Raw genomic sequence first — 21,469 nt, 5'->3', positions numbered from 1 at the left:
AAACACACAGAATTTGCTAAATTAAATAATTCCACGTCAATTAGATGACAGATTTATGTATAGGTTCATAGGTTGGTACTAGGCTATTGGCCCTAGGGCCTATACAAGCCTAGCCATAACAATTCCCTGGATATTTCTTCCCACAACATATTTACTTCCTGGACCCCTGTCTAGCAGGGCGACTGACATGATCCCCGGGGTGAATTTCCTACCTCCCATCCAATAGTCAAGGCTCCTTTTGAAGAGGGCCAAGAAGGCACTCTGGAATGGGCAGTCTATTTCAGAGTATGGGGAGTCTCTGGGTCAGGAACCTATCCCTCCAGCATGTTTTGTTCATTGTGATGACAAGGTTTAGATCCCTGGAGTGTGTGGCTCTGAGGAATTGCGATTTCTTTAAGTGGAGCATGTCCAACAGCTCAGGGTTTGACATCGCCTTGTATGTTATGCAGAGATCACCTCTGAGTAGACGATATGCCATAGAGTATAGCTGAAGTTTTTTTTTAGATGGTCAGCATAGGGCATCTGCTTTAGGCCTGTGATTCTTTCAGTGAGGTATTTCTGCGGCCTTTCCAGCTGTTGCAGATGTATTGTGAGCTGCATACCAAATGGGGCGTTGTACTCTATAATGGGTCTAATGAGGGATTAGTACACAGTGGGACAATAACCTCCTTTTTTCTGGATGAAGAGCCCTTAAGTGATGAGGTGTGCCACATAGAAGGATTTCCTGACTGTTATGGTGATGTGGTTATCGAAGGTGAGACCACCGTCCACCTGTGTCCCAAAGTCTCTCGTCACACTTTCGGTGTTTAGTGTACTGCCACCTATGTGGTAAATCATGAGAACATGGTTTTTTTCCCAAAGGGGATAACTATACATTTCTTGGCATTAAGCTTGAGCCCATGGCTCTGGTACCAAGCATCTGTTTCTGTAACGCCCTTTTGTAGAATATCCACATTATTCGGGGATTCAATAAGGGCTCCCAGTTTGCAGTCATCTTTCTTAACCAGAGTCCCTTAGTGTTGGCCTGTACTTCAGAGAAGTAGATGTCAAACAAGAGCGGTCCCAGGACTGAACCCGGAGGTACTCCACTTGTCACTTGTCTGGAGCTGGATTTGGAGTCGGCTATTTTTACAGTCTGGGTTCTGTCAGTAAGCCAGTTGGCAGCCCATCGAGTGACGTAGGGATTTATGCCCAGTTTAGTAAGTTTATCTACGATTCCAGAGTGGGGGATGATGTCAAAGGCCTTGGTGAGGTCCAGATAGGCTGTGTGGAATGCCTTACCCTCGTCCACAGCTCTGGAGACTGATTTGAAGAAGCCAATCAGGTGCAGGAGGCAAGATCAGCCCTTCACAAACCCAAACTGGGTGGGGTCCAGTGTTTGAAGGTTGCCAATGTCTTTGTTTATAAGTTCTATGATAATGCATTCCATGCACTTGCAGATCAGGCTCGTCAGACTGATGGGATGGTAGTTCCCAGGATCCAAGGTGGATCCCACTTTGTGGAGTGGGATAACTGTAGCTGTGCGCCACTCAGTGGGCACGAAGCCTGAGGTGAGGCTATGATTAAACATGACACTTAGGTGAGGTGCCAGTTCATTTTGTAGTACACAGCCTGGGATGTCATTTGGTCCCATGGATGTTGTATTCTTAGCTTTGGAGACTGAGGTTTCTACCTGTGTGGCCGTGATTATCACAATTTGGCAATCTTTTTATACTGAGATGGGCCCTTTAGGGGGTGAAGTTGGCAAGAAATAGATCTGCCAGGATATTGGCAATATCCTTGGGATCAGTATATTTAATGCAATTCTGTTGTAGCTCAGAGCAGATCTGAGCATTGCCATTTACATTCTTGACATAACTATAGAATGCCTTTTGGTTGTCTTTGGAATCTTTGCAATTTTATTTTCGTAACTAGCTTTGGAGAATTTTATGAAGGATCTCAGCTTATTACGGAGGCTGGTAAGGGAGTTTATGCATCCTGGGATTTTCCTCTTTTCTGCAACAGTTTCTTCCTTCTGTTGTATAGGTTCATAGGTTCATACTAGGCTATCTGCCCTAGGGCATTTATAAGCCTAGCCAGAATGTGTTTGGCTTTCGCCACCCATTTTAAATTTATTTTGCTATGCCCTTTTTCGAGGTTAGTATACTGTGCCTCTATCTAACAGTGACACAGAAGTGATATCTGGGGTAAACCTATGATCTCCCATCCACTCATCAAGATTCCTCTTGAAGAGAGTCAATGAGGGACTCTGCCTAACCTGGACTGGGATTTTATTCCAGAGTGAAGGGAGCCTCTGGGTTATGAATCTGTCACTCCAGCATGTCCTATTTATTTCAGTGCTGAGGTTCAAGTCTCTCGAGCGCGTAGCTCGATGGGATTTGGATTTTCTGAGGTGCAGCATGTCCATTAATTCCGGGTTGGACATGGCTTTATACGTCAGGCACAGATCTCCTCTGAACAGGCGGTATGCTACTGAGTAGAGCTGGAGTTTCTTTAACCGGACAGCATATGGCATCTGTTTGAGCCCTTTGATCCTCTTGGTGAGGTACTTTTGGGGTCTTTCCAGTTGCTGCAGGTGTCTGGTAAGGTACATCCCAAAAGGGGCATTGTACTATTATGGGCCTGATGAGGGATGAGTAAAGAGGCACGATGACCTCCCCTGATCTAGATGTGAATCCCTTCATGATTAGGTGGGCTATATAAAATGTTTTTCTAACCACTTTGGCCACTTGGTTGTCAAATGAGAGATTGCTATCAACTTGGGTCCCCAGGTCCCTAATTACTTCTTCTGTACTTAATGGATTTCCACCTATGTGGTAATTTGTGGGCACTTTGTTTTTGCCAAAGGGATGACTATACACTTTTGGCATTTAGCTTGAGGCCATGGCTCTGGCACCAGTTGTCTGTTTCTATGAGGCCCTTTTGGAGGATGCTTGTGTCGGCTGGAGAGTCGATTATGGCACCCAGTTTGCAGTCATCTGCGAACTTGGTCAGCCACAGTCCTTCCGTGTTGGCCTGTACCTCCGAGAAATATATACCGAACAAGAGAGGTCCCAGGACTGAGCCTTGTGGGACACCACTTGTAACTGGTTTGGAGTCTGACATGGCTCCAGCAATTCTAACCATGTGGGTTCTGTCCTTGAGCCAGTTTGCAATCCATCTAGCTGGTGAGCTTATCTATAATGCCCGAGTGGGGTATTGTATCGAAGGCTTTTGCGAGGTCCAGGTAGGCTGTGTGGACCACCTTCCCCTTGTCAATGGCCTTGGTGACTGTTTCAAAGAAATCAACCAGGTTTAAGAGGCAGGATCTGCCCTTGAAGCCGAACTGGGTAGGATCCAGTGTTTGTAGGTCCCCAATATCTTTATTTATGAGGTCCATGATGATCCTTTCCATAGCTTTGCAGACCAAGCTAGTCAGGCTTATGGGGCGATAGTTTCCAGGATCCGTTGAGGCACCACCTTTATGGAGAGGGACCACTGTTGCTGTACGCCACTCTTTGGGCACATATCCTGTAGTAAGGCTGAGATTGAACAGTAGTTTTATGTTTGGGTTTAGCTCTTCTTTGAGTTCATGTAGGGCGCAGCCCGGGACACCATCTGGTCCCATTGATGCTGTGTTTTTTGCTTTGGAGAGGGCGGCTCTTACCTGAGCATCTGAGATGTCAGGGGGGCAGCACTCTGCTGGGATAGATATTTGCCCTTTTGGTGGGGGAGTTTGCACTGAACCTGTCAGCTAGGATGTTGGCAATGTCTGTGGGTTCGGTGTATTTTTTGTCATTTTGGACTAATTCTGAGCATATCTGGGAATTACCACCCAGGTTCCTAACATAATTAAAGAAAGCCTTGTGATTATCCTTAGTGTCCTGTGCAATCTTTCTCTCGAAGCTGGCCTTAGACAATTTTATGTGTGCCCGTAGTTTTTTGCTAATACTGATCAGTGATGCCTTCCCTTTTTGGGATTTTGCTTTATCATTTAGTAGCTTCCTCCTTCTATTGTATAGTTTGTTTATGGCTGGGGTCCACCAGACAGGACGTCTGCCTTTGGAGGATTGGGTCTTGATTTTATTTGGGATCGCATGATCCATGCATTCCTGAAGGTGTTCAAAGAATGCGTTTATAAAGGATTCTGCGGTCTGGGCTGTATTTTCCACAGGCCCGGGGGCTTTGAAGGATTCCACCTCAGTTTTGAGGAGTGTAAAATTTGTTTTAGAGAAGTTTTTCACTGTGGTTTTCTGGGCAGGGGGTGGGGTCGGGATGTGAATATCCAGTGAGATTAGTTTATAGTCTGATCTTACCAGTGAGGGATACACTTCTGGTCTGGAGCATAGAGTCCCCATGTTGGTGATGATCAGGTCCAGTATGTTTTCCCCTCTTGTGGGAGTGGTAACAAGTTGTTCCATAGCATTTGAGTTTATAAATTCTAGGAACCTTTGGGCTAGGGTGTTGGAGCTAGAGTAATGCTCCCAGTCTATGTTTGGGTAGTTGAAGTCGCCCAATATAATGGTGTTTGGAGAGACCTTCATATTTTCCAGTGTTCTCAGGAAGGCCGAGTGGGGTTCCTAGGTTTGGGAGGGTGGTCTGTAGCAGGCTATAAACTGGAAGGCAGTTTTACCCACTGTTAGTTGCACATGGATAGTCTCTGATGCTTCGTGCTTTGCCACCAACCTGGAGGTGTGGGTATCTTTGATGAATATCGATACTCCCCTCCTTTTGTGGTTCGGTCCAAGTTTTGGGGCGAAAAGCATGGTATGAGGTATAACCTGGTAGTGCTGGGGTGCTCTCGGGAGCCCTGAACCAGGTTTCTGTTACTGCACAGATATCGATGTTCTCCATGCTAAGGAGAGTTTCGAAAAGTGCATCTTGAGGTTTAGACTTCTGGCGTTGAGTAGCATTACTCTTAGTTTCTTATCCCTTGTGATACCTATGGAGGTGGGTTTGTCTTTTGAGCCTTGCCTAAAAAAGGCACTATGGGGGTAGCAAGAGCCTTTGCCAATATCCGAAAGCCCAGGGGTGACAGGTGCAAGCCGTCCCTAGTGAAGCATCGTGGCTTGTCAAGCATATCATCCCAAGCTGACAGGCATTGGATCCCCTTTGAATGACACCAGTACTTAAGCCAATTGTTGAAATTGATCATCTTGTCTTCATATTGTGGCATCATTCTTGGTGAGGGTAAGATGCTACTCAAGGTCAGGGTCATACCGGCCTGGGCTACATGCTCAGAGAGCTCCTTTATGTCTCTTTTCATGTAGTCCAGAGAGGTACGTCTCAGGTCATTCACACCAGCATGGACAATGACTTGAGTCATATTTGTACTTGTGCTTGTGTTATGTGGCGGATCCTAGCACCCGACAGGCTGCTCACCGTGACCCTCTCCTTGTTCAGCCTGGTGAGCGGGACGTCAGTGTGCCTGACGATAGAGTCACCTATTACAAGTGTATCAGGTGTGTTTAGTCTTAAGGGCTGTGACTGTTTGGCACACTGGCTTTGTGAGATATGTGTTGCACGTGTTTTGTTTTGGGGTAGCAGCTGCTTGGGTGTCTGCTTTGGAGGTCTCTGCTGCTTCGGCAGATCTTTATTTAGAGCCTCCGAGTATGTTTTTGTGTGATTATGTGTTTGGTTTGCTGTCGTGGTAGGTCTATGTGAGACTGGAATTGTAGTGAGTATGGTTTCCTTCTCCTCCTGACTGGTTATGCCAGTACTGAGTTGAGAGAGCTTAGCCTCCAGTTTGGCTATATGGTTGCATCTCTCACATGTGTTGGAATTTGTTGGAAGGAGGAGAGGGTTGTCTGTGTACATGAGGCAGTTGTAACATTGCCTCAAGATTCCCAGATTCACCAGCTGGACCGGAGAGGAGATTGACAACTGACCTTTGGACATGCTAGAATAATATTGGGAATTCCTTAATAATTGAAAACCAGGGCCAGTGGGGAGTGAGGGTGTAGTGCTTTTAATTTTTAGTTCTGACTTATACAATTGCTTTAGTGAGCAAGTGCCAGGTAACTTAAGTGCAATGTGTTACAGGTAACTTAAATGCAAAAATGACAAACAGTAACTTTCTTTCATGTGAAACAAGGAAATAAGTACAGTAAGCAATGCAGATATCACTAGTGAGCCACAGAAGCTGAGAAGCGTATTAGGTGGAATTAGCGTTCCAGGGAAATAACAAGCAAACAAACAACAAGCATATAAACAAAGCTATATTCAGCAGGCCTGGATCTAGTCTATGCTACAGCAAACAAGGTGTACCAATTTCAGTAAGATACAGTTCAAATATTCAGGCACTATAAACCTTTAACCAGAAATTCCCAGCTCAGAAGGGCAGAGTCCAGCCTCTTCTCCCACAAGAGTGCAGACCACAAACCTTCTTAATGTAAAATAACTGGCCTGAAGCCCAAGTGCCTAAACCAGAACTAATACACTTTAAGAATAACAGACACTGGGCTCTCAATCAGCAGTTCCCAACTCAGAAGGATGAAAGCTACCTGTCCTGCCACCACAGTGCATGCCACAAACCTTCCTAATGTAAAACAACTGGTCTGAAGCCCAAGTGCTTAATCCAAAAGACTTAGAATGACAGCTAAACTTTTAATCAAGTTACTACCAAGCAGTAATAAATACAATTGAATACTTTAGAGAATGCCTGGATTAGTGCTCAAGTTACACAAACAAAGCTAGATCCAGCAGGCCCGAATCCAGTCTATGCCACAGCAAACAAGGCGCACCAACTTCAGTAAGAAGCAGTTCAGAGATGCATGCACTATAAGCCTTCAATCAGAAATTCCCAGCTCAGAAGGGCAGAGTCCAGCCTCTCCTCCCACAAGAGTGCAGACCACGAACCCTCTTAATGTAAAATAACTGGCCTGAAAGCCTGAGTGCTTAAACCAGAATTAATACACTTTTAGAATAACAGACACTGAGCCCTCAATCAGCAGTTCCCAACCTAGAAGGATGTAAGCTACCTGTTCTGCCACTACAGTGCAGACCACAAACCCTCTCAGTGCAAAACAACTGGTCCGAAGCCCAAGTGTTTAAACCAGAAGGCTTAGAATGAGTTACACCAAGCAGTAATAAATACAATTGAGTACTTTTAAGATGATGCAAAAGTAAAAAAAAGTAGGTAGAAACAAGTACAGTAAAAGCAGATTAAATTTTTTTTTTTTTTTTCTGAACAAGTGCTGAGATCAAAGAAACAGATTTGAGTGCTGAAACTAGAAAACTGGCTAGTTATAGGGAAAAAAAACTAAGCTAGAAGGCTTCCCTCCAACACAGAAGGGCTTGGGGGCTCAAAAGCCTACAAATAGTCTATACCACTTAACAGGAAAGGCAGGAAACAAGCTTAAATTTTTTTTTTTTTTTTTTCCCGTTTCCCAGATGCTCTCTTTGTACACATTAGGAGTGCCTGAAATCAGAATATGATCTCACTGCACTCAGTTGAGTGAGCAAATGAGATGGGCCCAGAAGGAGTATCCAAACACAAATAGTTTGTTTATGGCAGGGGACCACCAGATTGGCTTCCTTTTTTTGGAGGAGAGTGTCTTGGTTCTATCTGGGATGGCACGATTCATGCACGAGTGGATGTGCTTGTAAAGTGCCTTAGTGTAGGATTCAGCAGTCGAACTTTCAGATCCTGTCTGCATGGGTGTCATGAAGTTTGTCACTTCTGACTTGAGTAGCATGAAGTTGGCTTTGGAGAAGTTTTTTATGGAGGTTTCCTTAATGGGGGGTGGGATGTGGATGTCGAGGGTGATTTGTTTATGGTCAGACCTGACAAATGAGGGAGTGACCACTTGTGTGGAGCATCTATCTCCCATGTTGGTAATGACCAGGTCTACGATATTGGAGCCCCTGGTGTGACAATGGATTAGTTGATCCAGGGCATTGGAATTTATGAATTCCAAGAACCATTGGGAAAAGGTGATGGTACCAGAGTAGTTTTCCCAGTTAATGGCAGGGTAGATGAAAATCACCCAGTATTAGGGTGTTTGGTTGTATCTTAATATTTTCCTGTATGTTTAGAAAGGTGTAGTGAGAATCTTGGGGCATGGTGGGGAATCTGTAGCAAGCTACAATTTGGACTGCAGTCTTACCTAGTGTTAGTTGCACCTGGAGAATTTCAGATGCATTGTGTTGGGCAACTAGCCTGGAGGAGTGCATATCCTTGGTGAATATGGACACTCCTCCACCTTTAGTGTTTTGGTCATGGTTTGGTAGCCGAATAGTGTGGTAAGAGTTGTAGCCTGGTATTGCAGGAGTGCTCTCTGGAGCCTTGAACCAGGTCTCAGTTACTGCACAGATACTGATGTTCTCCATTTTTAGGAGTGCCTCGAGAGAGTGCATTTTGAGGTTTAGACTTCTAGCATTGAGTAGCATTACCTTCAGATTTTGCATGCTTGTATCAGTTACAGCGGTGGTTTTGTCCTTTGAACCTTGCCTAAAAAAGGCACTATAGGGGGGGCAAGAGCTTTAGCCAGTAACCTAAATCCCTGGGGTGACAGGTGCAGACCATCTCTGGCAAAGCATCGTGGTTTGTCGATCATGTCTTCCCAGACAGACAGATACTGGATCCCCTTTGAATGACACCAGAAGCTTAGCCAATTGTTGAAGTCAATCATTTTGTCCTTGTACTGTGGTATCATTCCGGGTGAGGGCAGGATGCTACTCAGGGCTAGGGTCATACCTGCCTGGGCCAAATAATCTAAGAGCTCTTCCATGTCTCCTTTCATGTAGTCCAGGGAGGTACGTCTCAAATCACTCTCTCCAACATGGACAATGACAGCGTCGTATTTGTACTTGTTGTGGAGTGACTTGAGTCCATGTGTTATGTGGCGGATCCTGGCACCGGACATGCAGCTGACTAATTTTCTCCTTGTTCAGCCTGGTGAGTGGGACATCAGTGTGCCTGACTATAGAGTCACCTATGACTAAAGTACTGGGTACACTGTCTTGCCTTACGGGCTGTTGTTGGGTGGCACACTGGTGTTGTGAGCTATGTGTCACTTTGGTTGTGACTGGTGTTTGCTTGCGTTTCAGCTTCGGAGTACCTTGTTGCTTGTTCAGGTTAATACTAAGGGCCCGCTTCATTTAAGGGGCATTAACCAAGTCTTTGGCTATCTATAAACAGGAGGTTACCAGTGATTATGCAAATGCTAGTAGCTGCTTATTGTACTTCTGCTGCAGGAAGTTTCACCCTGCCTGCTTTAACCAACTCAGCCTTATGTTTTTTTTTTCTCTACCATTTCAACTTCACCTTCATTAAAGGTATTTATCTCAAAACACTGACTACATGAAAATACAAAAAACAAAACAAAAAAAGAAGACAGACTAGCTAACATACAAGTAAACACAGATGGCCAAATAGCAGATATGCTTAAAAGGCTAGATAAAAACAAGTCATCCATCACGGCCAAACGTTATATCAAAAAGATACCTGCAGTAGCTGCCCAACAATGGACTCTCCAAGGCAGTAAGTTGATCAAATGTCAGATGTTTCAAGATATACTCATGAAAACAATCAACAGCCCCTGGATAGCTGTGCATAAGGCCTGGGCACAGCAGAATGGAAGAACCAGTTTCTTCAAGTAAGAGGGACCCAAGATGTGATTTGATGCACAAGTTAAAAGCAAGACCTGGAAAATTACTCTGTTCAAAGTAAGAAACCAATGTATGAGAAAAATAGGTGTATTATGTTGGTAGCAGTATGCGCCAGTTAGGAGACTGGCAGCAAAGTTTTGCACCATCTTCAGATGATTATGCACAGTGCTACAGAACCCCTTATAAGTGGCATTACAGCAGTGCAGTTGGGAGAAGATCAGGACGCGAACTACAAAGACGTCTGCTTCATTTAAGAGGTGCTTAATCCTGGAAAATTTTCATATGTGGAAACAGCATTTTATAATGACTGACACTTATTCTCGAAGGGTTAGCCTAAAATGCAGGATTACATCTAAAGTGTGTACTTCGCCTACAAACAAAATTATTCCCTAAGAAAATATATGCTGGGATTAAAGGGTCAGAAAGATTTCCTTGAAGGCGGAATGCGCAACCAGGGAAACACTGAACTTCAACCTATTAAAATTACACCAGGGTTGTATAGCATCAAGGTCATTAGCAGAGGAACACATACTAGCATTAATACCGTCAAGAAAACAGAGGTGCATGTGGCTATTGTCAACATAACTATGGTATGCTAACCCTGTCCCTCCAGCAAGATTTCCTAACAGCAACAGGCTTAAGACAGAGTCCTGTGGTACTCCATATTCAGTATGGTATGGAAAACAGGTGTTAACTTCAGAAGAATCCTTTGGTGACTAGCCTAAGTGAGGTAAGCCGAGAACCACTCTAGCACTGCAGAGCAAATACCATAGTAAGTACGTAAACACTCAAAAATCAACAGATTGCGATCTACAGTATCACATGTCGCAGACAGATCCAGAAGAGCACCACCAGTCTCGAGCCATTAGGTGATCAATGACAATTTGGACAAGAGCAGTTTCTATACTCAAGGAAAAAGCAAGACCCTGATCCATGGACCCTAGTGACTATTAAATTGTATTTGAGCTGCTTGTGCACAACATTCTTGATAACCTTTCCAAAAAAAGGAATGTTAGAGACTGGGCAGTAGCTCTCAAGGTTTCTTGAGGATACAGATAAATACACGTCTCTTTCAAAACCAATGGGAAAACCCCAAGCCTCAGTGAACAAACCGATATGAACTAAAACTGAACTAAAACTGAACCAAAGGCAGACTAGACATGTCACGAAGGACAAGGGTCCAGCCTGCTGGTTACTGGATTCAAACAAGAGAAGACAGTCATCAACATGTCTGAATACAAAATGACCCACCATCCAGAAGAAGGAAGCGGGGAGGCAAGACTGCAGCAACTTTCTTCTATGGGGTCACTGGTACAAAGCATCAAATAAATTAGTAACTTGTTCATAAAAACGGCCAACTCACACTGTGAGACAAAGTTCTTCCAGTGGTAAGACAAGCAGGGCTGTACAGCCTCTCCACCATCCAGAACAGCTCAACTCTTAACTGCCAGAAAACTCTAGAAACACTGCCTTCTTAACAGTGACCCTCTGCCTGGTATTGAGGGTAATGCTCATCCCGCTCAATTCGGTCTCTTCAAACCCCATCCATCCATTCACACTGCCAGATGGCTAGCCCTGCCATGGTAGTTAATTCGTACAACTCACTCACACACATACTCATACCTATGGCCAATTCAGTGTCCAATCAACCCACTGCATGCCATTGGAATGCAGGAGGAAACTGGAGCATCCGGAGGAAACCCAAGTGACCTCAGGGAGGACATGCAGACTCCGCACAGAAATCACCGCTGCAAAGAATAGAACCAGAGAAACTCTTGCTGTGAGGCATCAACGCTAACTCCAACCTACATCAGATATTTTAACCTACACACTTATCGTTGGAGGCCATCAGCTCACACCTCCCAGTAAATATCTAGGTAAACATGACTTGGGGTTAATAACTGCCAAAGTCAGTGACCACATCCTTTGGTTACGAAAGGTAGGTTAACAACAAAAATATGAAAATGACAGAAACTAGGGCTCATAAGACGTTATGTAGTGGTGGAAAAGCCAAACTAAGTTGTGATCTGGTCAAGAACTCTAATGGAAATGAAAAAGCACAGGGCCCTCAGTAGACACGGTAAGATTTTACACAACTATACACTCAGAGATAAGCCTTGGCTTGCCAGCTGTTGGCTAGACATAACAATAGATGTCCTTCTATAATGGATTCACTGTCAAGGGGGTCCTGATGTCTGACCACCATATCAAACCCTTTTACGACCCAAGGTACACTAAGTCACATGCATGCTCCTCACATACGTTGGGCATAAAAGCAACATCTGGGCATACCATCCTCAGAACTGAATGCCCCAGTTAGAACGCCAGCTTAAGGAAAAGAAACAGGTAAACAGTACATCTAGAAGACACAAAAATACCAGGGGATAGGAGGTAGGGATTGAATACTGCAACAGTGAAGAGAACATCTACGGTTATGGTAAGATTATACACAACTATTATGTCCTTCCATTCTACTGCTGCAGTATTCTTAACATAAGGGAGAGTGCCAAAGCTCGAGGAAAGTTGAGTGGAGGAAGGACCAGTAGAGCTCTCTACATAGCCATGAAGAATGGCTCCAGCAAAACCAGCTCTAGAAATTCCATTCGACTTGTGGTGTTTGGTGAAGGTATGCACAGAAGTCCAAGTAGGTGCTTCAAGAATGAAATTTGTGCCCAAACCCTTGAAAAAAGCACCACAAGAAGCCACAGCCCTAGTAGAATGAGCCTTAACAGAAGGAAGGGCCTTTTCATGAGAAACATAAAAAATAGCTTTAGAAATCCAAGAAAAAACTGTCTGCTTGGAAACGGCTAATCCCAAAGACCCGGGGTGAAATGAAACTAAAAGCTGACCAGATTTCCAGATAGCCTTAGTCATAGCCAAATAAAATCGGAGTTGTCTTTGCACATCCAAGGTGTGTAGTACCTTCCTGCTAGCAGATTGTGGACTGGAAAAAAGTAGGCAGATGAATAGATTAAGGGACAACTCATTCACCACCTTGGGCGTAAAAGGATTAGTAGGCAAGGACACCCTGTCCTTATGAAGAGCCAAAGATGGAGGACAAGCCATAAGGGCTTCGAGCCCAGACACCCGTCTGGCTGAAGTAAGGGCTAACAGAACAGTCTTCCTAGAACACAGTTGCAAGGAAGCTGAAGCCATAGGCTCGAAAGGAACCAAAATCAATTTTTCCAAAACATAATCAAGATCCTAGGGAGGAGGATGAACAGGCTGCCCGGGAGGTATAATGTGAAGGACACCTTTTAGAAATAGTTTTGCCTCAAACCTAGAAGCTACAGGAGGAGATAAAACAGACAAGCAGATATAGTGATAAGTGGGACTTAACAGAGGAATAAGCAACTCAGCATTGAACAATTCACACAAGAAAGAACTACAGGAACATCTACTGAGAGTGGATCCCGGTTATGTGAAAGACACCAGACAGAATACCTGTTCCATTTGGATATGTAGGATTTTCTAGTAATTGGTTTCCTGGCCTCCTGCAGAACCCCAAGCACGTCCAAAGAGAAAACGTGTCTGTAAAGAATCAGAATCCTATCACCCACAGAGTCAGTTGAAGAGTGAACAGGTGGGGCTGGATTAGGGATCCTTTGTCTTGTCTGAGTAGGTCCACCCTGTGAGGTAACTTGTGACGATTGCCCTTGGCTAAATGCAGAAGAGGGAACCAATGACGTCTTGGCCAATAGGGAGTCACCATCAAGATCTTGGGTTTGTCCTGTTGAATCTTGAACAGGACTTTCAGAATGACAGGAAGGGGGGGGATGCATGAAGAAAGATCCCCTTCCAGAAAATGAAAAAAAGTGTCCACCTTCTAAACCAGAGGACCTGGGACTCTGGCACAAAACTGAGGAAGTTGTCTGTTCAGAAGGATATATATTGGAGGAGTACCCACTTGTGGACAATGTCCAGAAACACATCCCTGAGAAGCATCCATTCATGGGACTGAGTCAAGAACTTGCTCACTGTGTCATAAAATTTTGACCCGAAGGAAAATAAACCGCCTGAAGAGTCACACAATACTGAAGCACAAGCTCCCATACCATGACTGCAAGACTGCAAAGAAGATAAGATTTTGTTCTCCCCTGTTTGTTCACATACCACAGGACTGTGGTGTTGTCTGTAAACACTGAGAGGCCCTGGTGAGAAAGAGGATGGAAGGCCTGAAGTGCTTGTCTCTTTGATGTTGATGTGCTCCTTCTGCTGAACAGGAGACCAGACCACCTGCACTTTTAGTGTGCCAAAGGCTGCTCCCCAACCTACCTCCGAGGTGTCTGTGAACAGTGTTTGATATGAAGAGATGGATGGAAGGAAGGCCTGGGTTCAGAGACAACAGGTGACTACCTATGAAGTTCCCTCTTTAGACAAGGAAAAAGAGGAACTGTAAATTCTAGGGGATACACATGTTGAAAGACTGATTTCAGGAACCACTGAAATTTCCTCACATGGAGTTTGGCTAGAGGTAACATGGGACTGGTGGGACTGTCATAAAACCCAGAAGTCTCAGAAACACCGTCTGTGATGGAGGTCAGAGAAATAAGAGTTTGACAGAGGGAAACGAGAGTCAAGACCTTTGGCAGAGGCAAGGATGCCAGCAAAGGCACTGTCCATCTTGAGAAAGGGTTAGAGAGGATTTTTTGAAGTTTATTGTGAACTCCAGACTTTGCAAAGAGTAATGGCAAAGTGAAGATGTTGCTGTAATGTCTATGGACAGGATGCTTGAAAGAGGAGATCATCCAGGTAAGAAATACCTGGATGCCTTGAAGCCTATAGAAAGCAATCACAGGAGCTAAGCATTTGGTGAATACCTTTGAGGCAGTAGAGAGGCCAAAGGGTAAAGCAGAGAACTGAAAATGCAAGGAAGCAACAGAGAAATGTAAAAATTTCCTGAAAAGTAGATGAATGAGTAGGTGAAGGTAGGCATCCTAGATATCCAGAGACGATAAGAAAGCCTGAGGAAGAATTAAAGGAAACAAGGTCTTAACAGAGAACATGCAAAAGGGAGGTATTTTCAGAAAGGTATTCAGGTGTGAAAGATCCAGAATGGGTCTCCAAGAACCCTCTTTTCTGGGCACCAGAAACATCTTTGAAAAGAACCATTTTCCCTTTTTATCCCATGGAACCTCGAATAGTTCCCTGATTTAACAGATCTTGAAGTACCTCTCAGAAGAAAAGAAGCTGTTCCCAAGGTGGCTGAGGAATGCCCATGAAGGGAGAAAGGGATTTCCAAACCATGAAATACCCTTGCTGAATTATGGAAAGAACCTAAGTGTCCCGAGTAATGTTTGTCCAAATTGGAAGAGACGGAGACAAATGGAAAGAAAGAGAAATGAGAGAGAAATTTTTAGTCAGATGCTACCTGGCTTGTCAGGAAAGGGCTGCTTCTGACCAGGAGAAGCCCGAGAAGCCTTAGGAGGAGGAGCCCTCCTACCAGTTTTCTTACATTTAGGAGGACGGGCATGTCTATGAAGGAAGGATAATTTCTTTGGAACTTTGGCACAGATGAAACCAAAAGATGTTTCAAGTCCTGTAACTCCTTGCCTCTCTTGCAAGGACAAACAAATCATCAGCAGTTACAAACAAACCATTGTTATCCATGGGAGCATCCATCAACTCAGCTTTTATGTCATCTGGCAGAGGTTGAAGTCTTAGCTAGGAAGAACTCCTCAATACAGATCCTGAAGCAGCAGAAAGCGTATGCTGCATCATAGCAGCACTTGATAGAATAGTGAGCAACTTGAGAGGAAGCCCATAGCAAAGACAAGGCTGAAGTTTTTTCCTGAGAATATAAAGGTCAGAAATAGCTTGAGCAGCCTGGAAAAGGAGAGCCAAAACATATCTAGTCATGCGAGTTTTTTAATTAATAGCACAAAAGGCAAAGGTGGGAGAAGTATTGACCTTTTTCCAGTCTTTCTATAATCCTGCTTTCCTTACCTGAGGGAAGATGTTAAGTGGTTGGCAGTAATTTAGAAGGCTTATCTGAGGCCAGAGAAACACTGAAGGGTCAGCAGATGAACACTTGTAAAGAAATTTGCAATCTTTGGGCACCTGGTAAAAATGGTCAGGTTTCTTAGGAGCAGGGGGCTGAGAATCCGGAACCTGAGCTGTTGTAGAAAAAGCATCCTGTAAAGCAGGCAAAACTGGAGGAACAGCAGATTGGGAAGGACACTCCATTTGTAGGAGCTCATAATCTCTTTTGTACATCAGAAACTTGGGAGCAATCCCACCTGAAATACTCCATCTTAGCACCTGTTCAGCCAAAAGTAATATCCTCCACAGGAGATTTCAGACTAGAAGATTCCTCTTCAGGTGATTTATACTCTAGAGGGGAAGGAATGAGTGTCTTTCTTGCTTGGTGGGTTCAGAGCCAATACTCGGCTCCGACTCTGCCGTATCCTGAAGCTCAAGAGCTGCCACTGGCTCAAGGCTACACCCAATCTCATGGAAAGGCTGCTGGTCCAGATGACATACCTGTAGAAGCATGGAGGTATTTAGGTGAAATGGAAGTGGAGTTTTTAACTAGACTGTTTAATGAAATTTTGGAAAGTGAGAGGATTCCCGAGGAATGGAGAAAAAGTGTTTTGGTACAAATTTTTAAGAATAAGGGTGATGTGCAGAGCTGTAGTAACTACAGAGGGATTAAATTGATCAGTCACAGCATGACATTATGGGAAAGAGGTAGTGGAAGCTAGGTTAATAAGGGACGTGATGATTAGTGATCAGCAGTATGGTTTCATGCCGGGAAAGAGCACTACAGGTGGGATGTTTGCTCTGAGAGTGTTGATGGAGAAGTACAGAGAAGTTCAGAAAGAGTTGCATTTTGTTTTTGTAGACTTAGAGAAGCATATGACAGGGTGCCTAGAGAGGAGTTGTGATGCTGTATGAGGAAGTCGGGAGTGTCAGAGAAGTATTATGTAAGAGTGGTACAGGATATGTACGAGGGTAGTGTGACAGCGGTGAGGTCTACAGTGGGAGTGACAGATGCGTTTAAGGTGGAGGTGGGATTACATCAAGGATCAGCTCTGAGCCCTTTCTTATTTGCAGTGGTGATGGACAGGTTGACAGACGAGATCAGACAGGAGTCCCCGTGGACTATGATGTTTGCAGATGACATTCTGATCTGTAGTGAGAGTAGGGAACAGGTGGAGGAGACCCTGGAGAGATGAGATATGCTCTAGACAGAAGAGGAATGAAGGTCAGCAGGACTAAGAATATATGTGTATGAATGAGACGGAGGAAAGAGGAATGGTGAGGATGCAAGGAGTAGAGGTGGCGAAGGTGGACGAGTTTAAATACTTGGGATCAGTAGTTCAGAGTAATGGGGAGTGTGGAAGAGAGGTGAAGAAAAGAGTACAGGCAGGATGGAGTGGGTGGAGAAGAGTATCAGGAGTGATTTGTGACAGAGGAGTACCAGAAAGAGTGAAAGTGAAGGTCTACAAGAGGGTAGTGAGACCAGCTATGTTATACGAGTTGGAGACAGTGGCATTGACAAAAAGGCAAGAGTTAGAGCTGGATGTGGCAGAGTTAAAGATGTTAAGATTTGCACTGGGTGTGACGAGGGTGGTCAGGATTAGGAATAAGTATATTAGAGGGTCAGCCCAGGTTGGAAGGTTTGGAGACAAAGCCAGAGAGGCAAGATTACGTTGGTTTGGACATGTGCTGAGGAGGGATGCAGAGTATATTGGGAAAAAGATGCTAAGGATGAAGCTACCAGGTAACAGGAAAAGAGGAAGGCCTAAGATAAGGTTAATGGATGTGGTGAGAGAGGACATGCAGGTGGTTGGTGTGACAGAGCAAGATGCAGAGGACATGAAGAAATGGAAACAGATGATCCGCTGTGGCTCAGTACCAGTAGACAATGTTGGTAGACCCTAAGCCTAACCAATTCATGAGGCAGGAAGGGAATCACAGCACATATAGCCAAAACCAAATAATTCCTCTCAATTCTCCAGGAAGGGGGGAGGGATGCAAGAAAGAAGGTCAGATCATAGACAAACATGGAACGTTATGGCAAGTACATAACTTTTACATTATGCTGTCCCTATCTCACCTTCATTCTTGCTTGGTGGGACAGTGTCCCCAGCATCTTATTTTTGGGTGGCTCAAGGGAATAAACTCTTCAGAACCCTGGAACCAAAGGATGCCCTGTTCCGGGAGGCCACATCTACCTTAGAATGAGTGATAAATTTATGACTCATAATCCAAGTAGCTGCCACACAAGAGTCCAAAGGCAGTCTAGCCTGAAATGCCGTAGAGGTAGATAATGCTCTAGTGGAATGCCGAAAAATTTTTCCTGGAAGTTGCTTACCTTGTGAACTACAGACATAGATGATGGTGTCTGTTTCGATAAGGTTAATTTTGAGACTGAAGTACCCTTTCTGTTTTCTGAAAAAGATATAAACAATTGGTCAGATTTTCTCAAGTCTTTCGTCTTGTGCAAGCAGAAACAACTGCCTATGCACATCCAGTTGGTGGAGTCCAAATTCTGCCTTGTTCCAATGATTTGGGAAGAAAACAGAGTTCTACTGATTGATTTAAATATGACTCAGAGCAAACTTTTGGTAGGAAAGATGGATTAGTTCTGAGAGAAACTCGGTCTTTGTGAAAAACTAAATAAGAGGGATGGAATGGAGAGAGCTTGTAACTCTGATACCCTCCAAGCTGACGTAATGGCAGTCAAGAAGATTGTTTTCCAAGTCAAGAACTTCAGAGGACAGGTAACAGCTGGTTCAAAAGGAGGGAGAATCAAGGAAGCTAAGACTAAGTTTAGATCCCAAGGAGGAGGTGGTTCTCTTATTGGGGGTCTCGAGAGGATAGTACCCTTCAGAAAAGCTTTGCATAATCTGTGGGACATAACGTTTGAAACCATTTCTCCAACATGATAACTGGAAATAACAGCTAGCTGAACTCGAATTGTAGCTGCAGCTGTCCCTTAGTTAAAAGTCTCAGTCAGGAATTCCAAGATTTTCAAATTCAGTGCAGTACAGGGATCAATATGATTTTTGGTTGCCAAACAAGAGAACCTCTTCCATTTGCTGGCATAAATCTTTTTAGTTGAAGATTTGTGAGAAGAGATCAAAATGTGTCGTACTGCTGGGAAAATGTCAAGAAGCCTGGCTACGACGGGAAGAGGAGAAACCAAGCTGTCAGCTTGAGGGGTTTGAATAGAAGGGTGGAGTGTTCCTGACTGATGCACCAGGAGATCTGGAACTGGGTCCAGGATCCAAGGCTCCTCCTGGAGATGGGGTCAAAGAAGGGGAACCAAATCTGACGAGACCAGTAAGGTGCAATGAGGGTTAGCTTGCAACCCAGAGATTTTGCTTTCTGAAGAACTTTGGGTAATAGAGGGAACGGGGGAAAGGCGTAAAGAAGTCCCGGGGGCCAAACGTGAACAAGTGCATTCCTGGGTAACTGTCCCGGGTGGGGGACCACGACAAAATAGCTACTGCATTTGGTATTCATAGACATGACTAAAAGGTTGCAGCAAAGCTGGCCCCACTTGCGAAAAATTTTATTCACAATTTCCTACTTCAGGGACCACTCGTGTGGCATCAGAATTGCCCTGCTTAGCTTGTCTGCTATCACGCTGGGTTTTCCCGGGATGTGTGTTGCAATCAGAAAATGCTTAGAGGACACCGCCAACTGCCATACTCAAAGCCTCTCGGCACAAAGCGTAAGATCTATTTCTGCCTTGTTTGTTGACGTACTACAGTACGGACATCTCTGTTTGAATTGCACTCGTCCCCGTTGGAAGAGAGCCCTGAAGTGTTTGCAACGCCAAAAGTACCACTGTCATCTCCAGGACGTGCAAGTGGTATTCATGTTTCTGTCAAGTTCCTTGAATGGTGTGTCCCAGATAATGCCCCTCCCACCCTCCCTGGGAAGCATCCGTGGTGACTGTGGCTACCTGCTGGGGAATGATGGACAGCCTGCCTATTGTTACTTGCGTAGACTGAAGCCACCATTGTAGATCCCTTTTGCAGGTCTCCGTAATGTGGATCCAGTGTGACATGGGAAGATTCTGCATGGACCACTGAGCAAAGAAGCCACTGCAATATCCTCATATGGAAGCATGCCAAGGGAACTAGTGTTACTGCTGCTGCCATTGACCCTAGCACTGATGACAAATCTTGCTTGAATCTTTTTTCTCCTGATCAAAACTGACACCGGATGTCATATGGTTGACACTCTCTCCAGAGGCAATTTTGCAATCACGTCTTTTGTATTTAGATCTGCCCCTACAAATGTAATATTCTGATGGGGCAACAAGGCAGATTTTTCACAGTTCATAGTGATACCTAACTCTGAGCAGACACAAACTGTAGTGTCCCTTGCTATGATTAGTCAATGCTCGGTGGTGGCGGTAAGGAGCCAGTCGTCTAGATATGGAAACACCCGGAATTCTAGATGCCTCAGGGGAGCCATAACTACTGCCATCCATTTGGTAAACACTCTGGGGGCTGTAGTGAGACCAAAGGGCAGAGTTCTGAACTGATAATGACTGGCTCCCAGCCGGAAGCATTGATATCTCCTGGATCACCTGTCCATCTTGAAGTGGTAGTATGCATCCTGGAGATCGATGGAGCACATCCAATTGTCCCTTCCCAGAAAGGGAACAATGGACTGCAGTGTCACCATCCGGAACTTTGTTTTTTTGACAGACTTGTTCAGCCTGCTGAGATCCAAGAAGGGTCTCCAGTCCCCTGTTTTCTTTGGAAAGAAAAAGAACCGATTTGGTCTGTGGGGACTTCTTGGATGGCTCGTTTTTCTAGCAACCTTTGAACTTCTAGGTTTGCTTGATCCCTTAGATTGGGTGTCACATCTGGGATGGATTTTTGCTTTCTGGGAAGAGGTGGCATGGAGAAAGGAATACTGTATCCCCTGGATATCACTGACTGTACCCATGTGTCTTTTGTGATACTTTGCCAGGCTTCTGGGTACAGTGACAATCTGCTCCAGACTGCCTTCAGAGGTGGACAGGCAGGCCTCCTTTCAGGAGTGCTGGAACGGCCTACCCGAGAACGCATCTCTGTCTCCCGTTATTCCCCCTCTGCCCTGGGGGAAAAAATCACCATGTGCCTCAGGCGAAACTCCCTGGGATTTTCGGAACCACATTTTTCTGCCTTTTTACCTTTGGTGTAAGGTCTAGTAGGGGCAGAGAAACATACTCCCACAGCAGAGAGTTTTGCCATCTTGCTCGCACCTGGCAAGAGTATTTTACCTTGGGCCCGAACAAAGACAAGCCATCAAATGGGGCGTTGGTACATTTATGGTAAGTGTACACAACTGTACTACGTTCTTAGTGTTTCACTGTTGCAGTCATTACATTTGGGTAGATTCCCAAAGCTATTGTTGGGATGATGGATTTATACAGGATTAGGACCAGCTATAAGGCCCAGCAGGACAGCAGAGGCAAAGCCAACTCTGGATTTAGAGAAGAAAGGTAAATGGTAATGTTTGGTGAACGTATGAACTGAGCTCCAGGTAGCAGCTTCTAGAATATCTTTGGTAGGAACACCTCTGAGAAAAGCTGTAGAAGTAGATGCAGCCCTGGTGGAATGAGATTAGTTTTACCATGGTGCATATATAGCAGAAACAAATACAATGTCTTATCCATTTGGAAATAGTCTGCTTTGAAATAGCCTTTCCCTCTGCCCCTGCAGCAAATGCCACCAGTAGTTGTTCAGATTTTGTCCTGTTTAAGTAAAATCTAAGTTGTCTGTGTACATCCAATGAATGCAGAATCCGTTTTCTCCTTGTTCTGTGGATTAGGAAAGAAGGTTGGCAAATGAATGGTCTGATTAAGAGCCACACTGGATACCACCTTAGGCATGAAGGATGGATTGGTCCCGAGAGACACCCTGTC

At 44.6% G+C, this 21,469-nt stretch overlaps 1 protein-coding gene across 1 annotated transcript in view; it reads right to left on the bottom strand.

Annotated features, from left to right (window-relative positions):
• Positions 1-21,469, bottom strand: part of KCTD10 (potassium channel tetramerization domain containing 10) — a 351,521-nt gene that overhangs the window by 199,885 nt on the left and 130,167 nt on the right. The gene's annotated exons all lie outside the window — the stretch shown is intronic.

The sequence above is a fragment of the Protopterus annectens genome, chromosome 4.part0 (assembly GCF_019279795.1).
Source record: "Protopterus annectens isolate FY-2018-M chromosome 4.part0, PAN1.0, whole genome shotgun sequence".
Classification (NCBI taxonomy): Eukaryota; Metazoa; Chordata; order Ceratodontiformes; family Protopteridae; genus Protopterus; species Protopterus annectens.
This window is presented reverse-complemented; position numbering and strand designations above follow the sequence as displayed.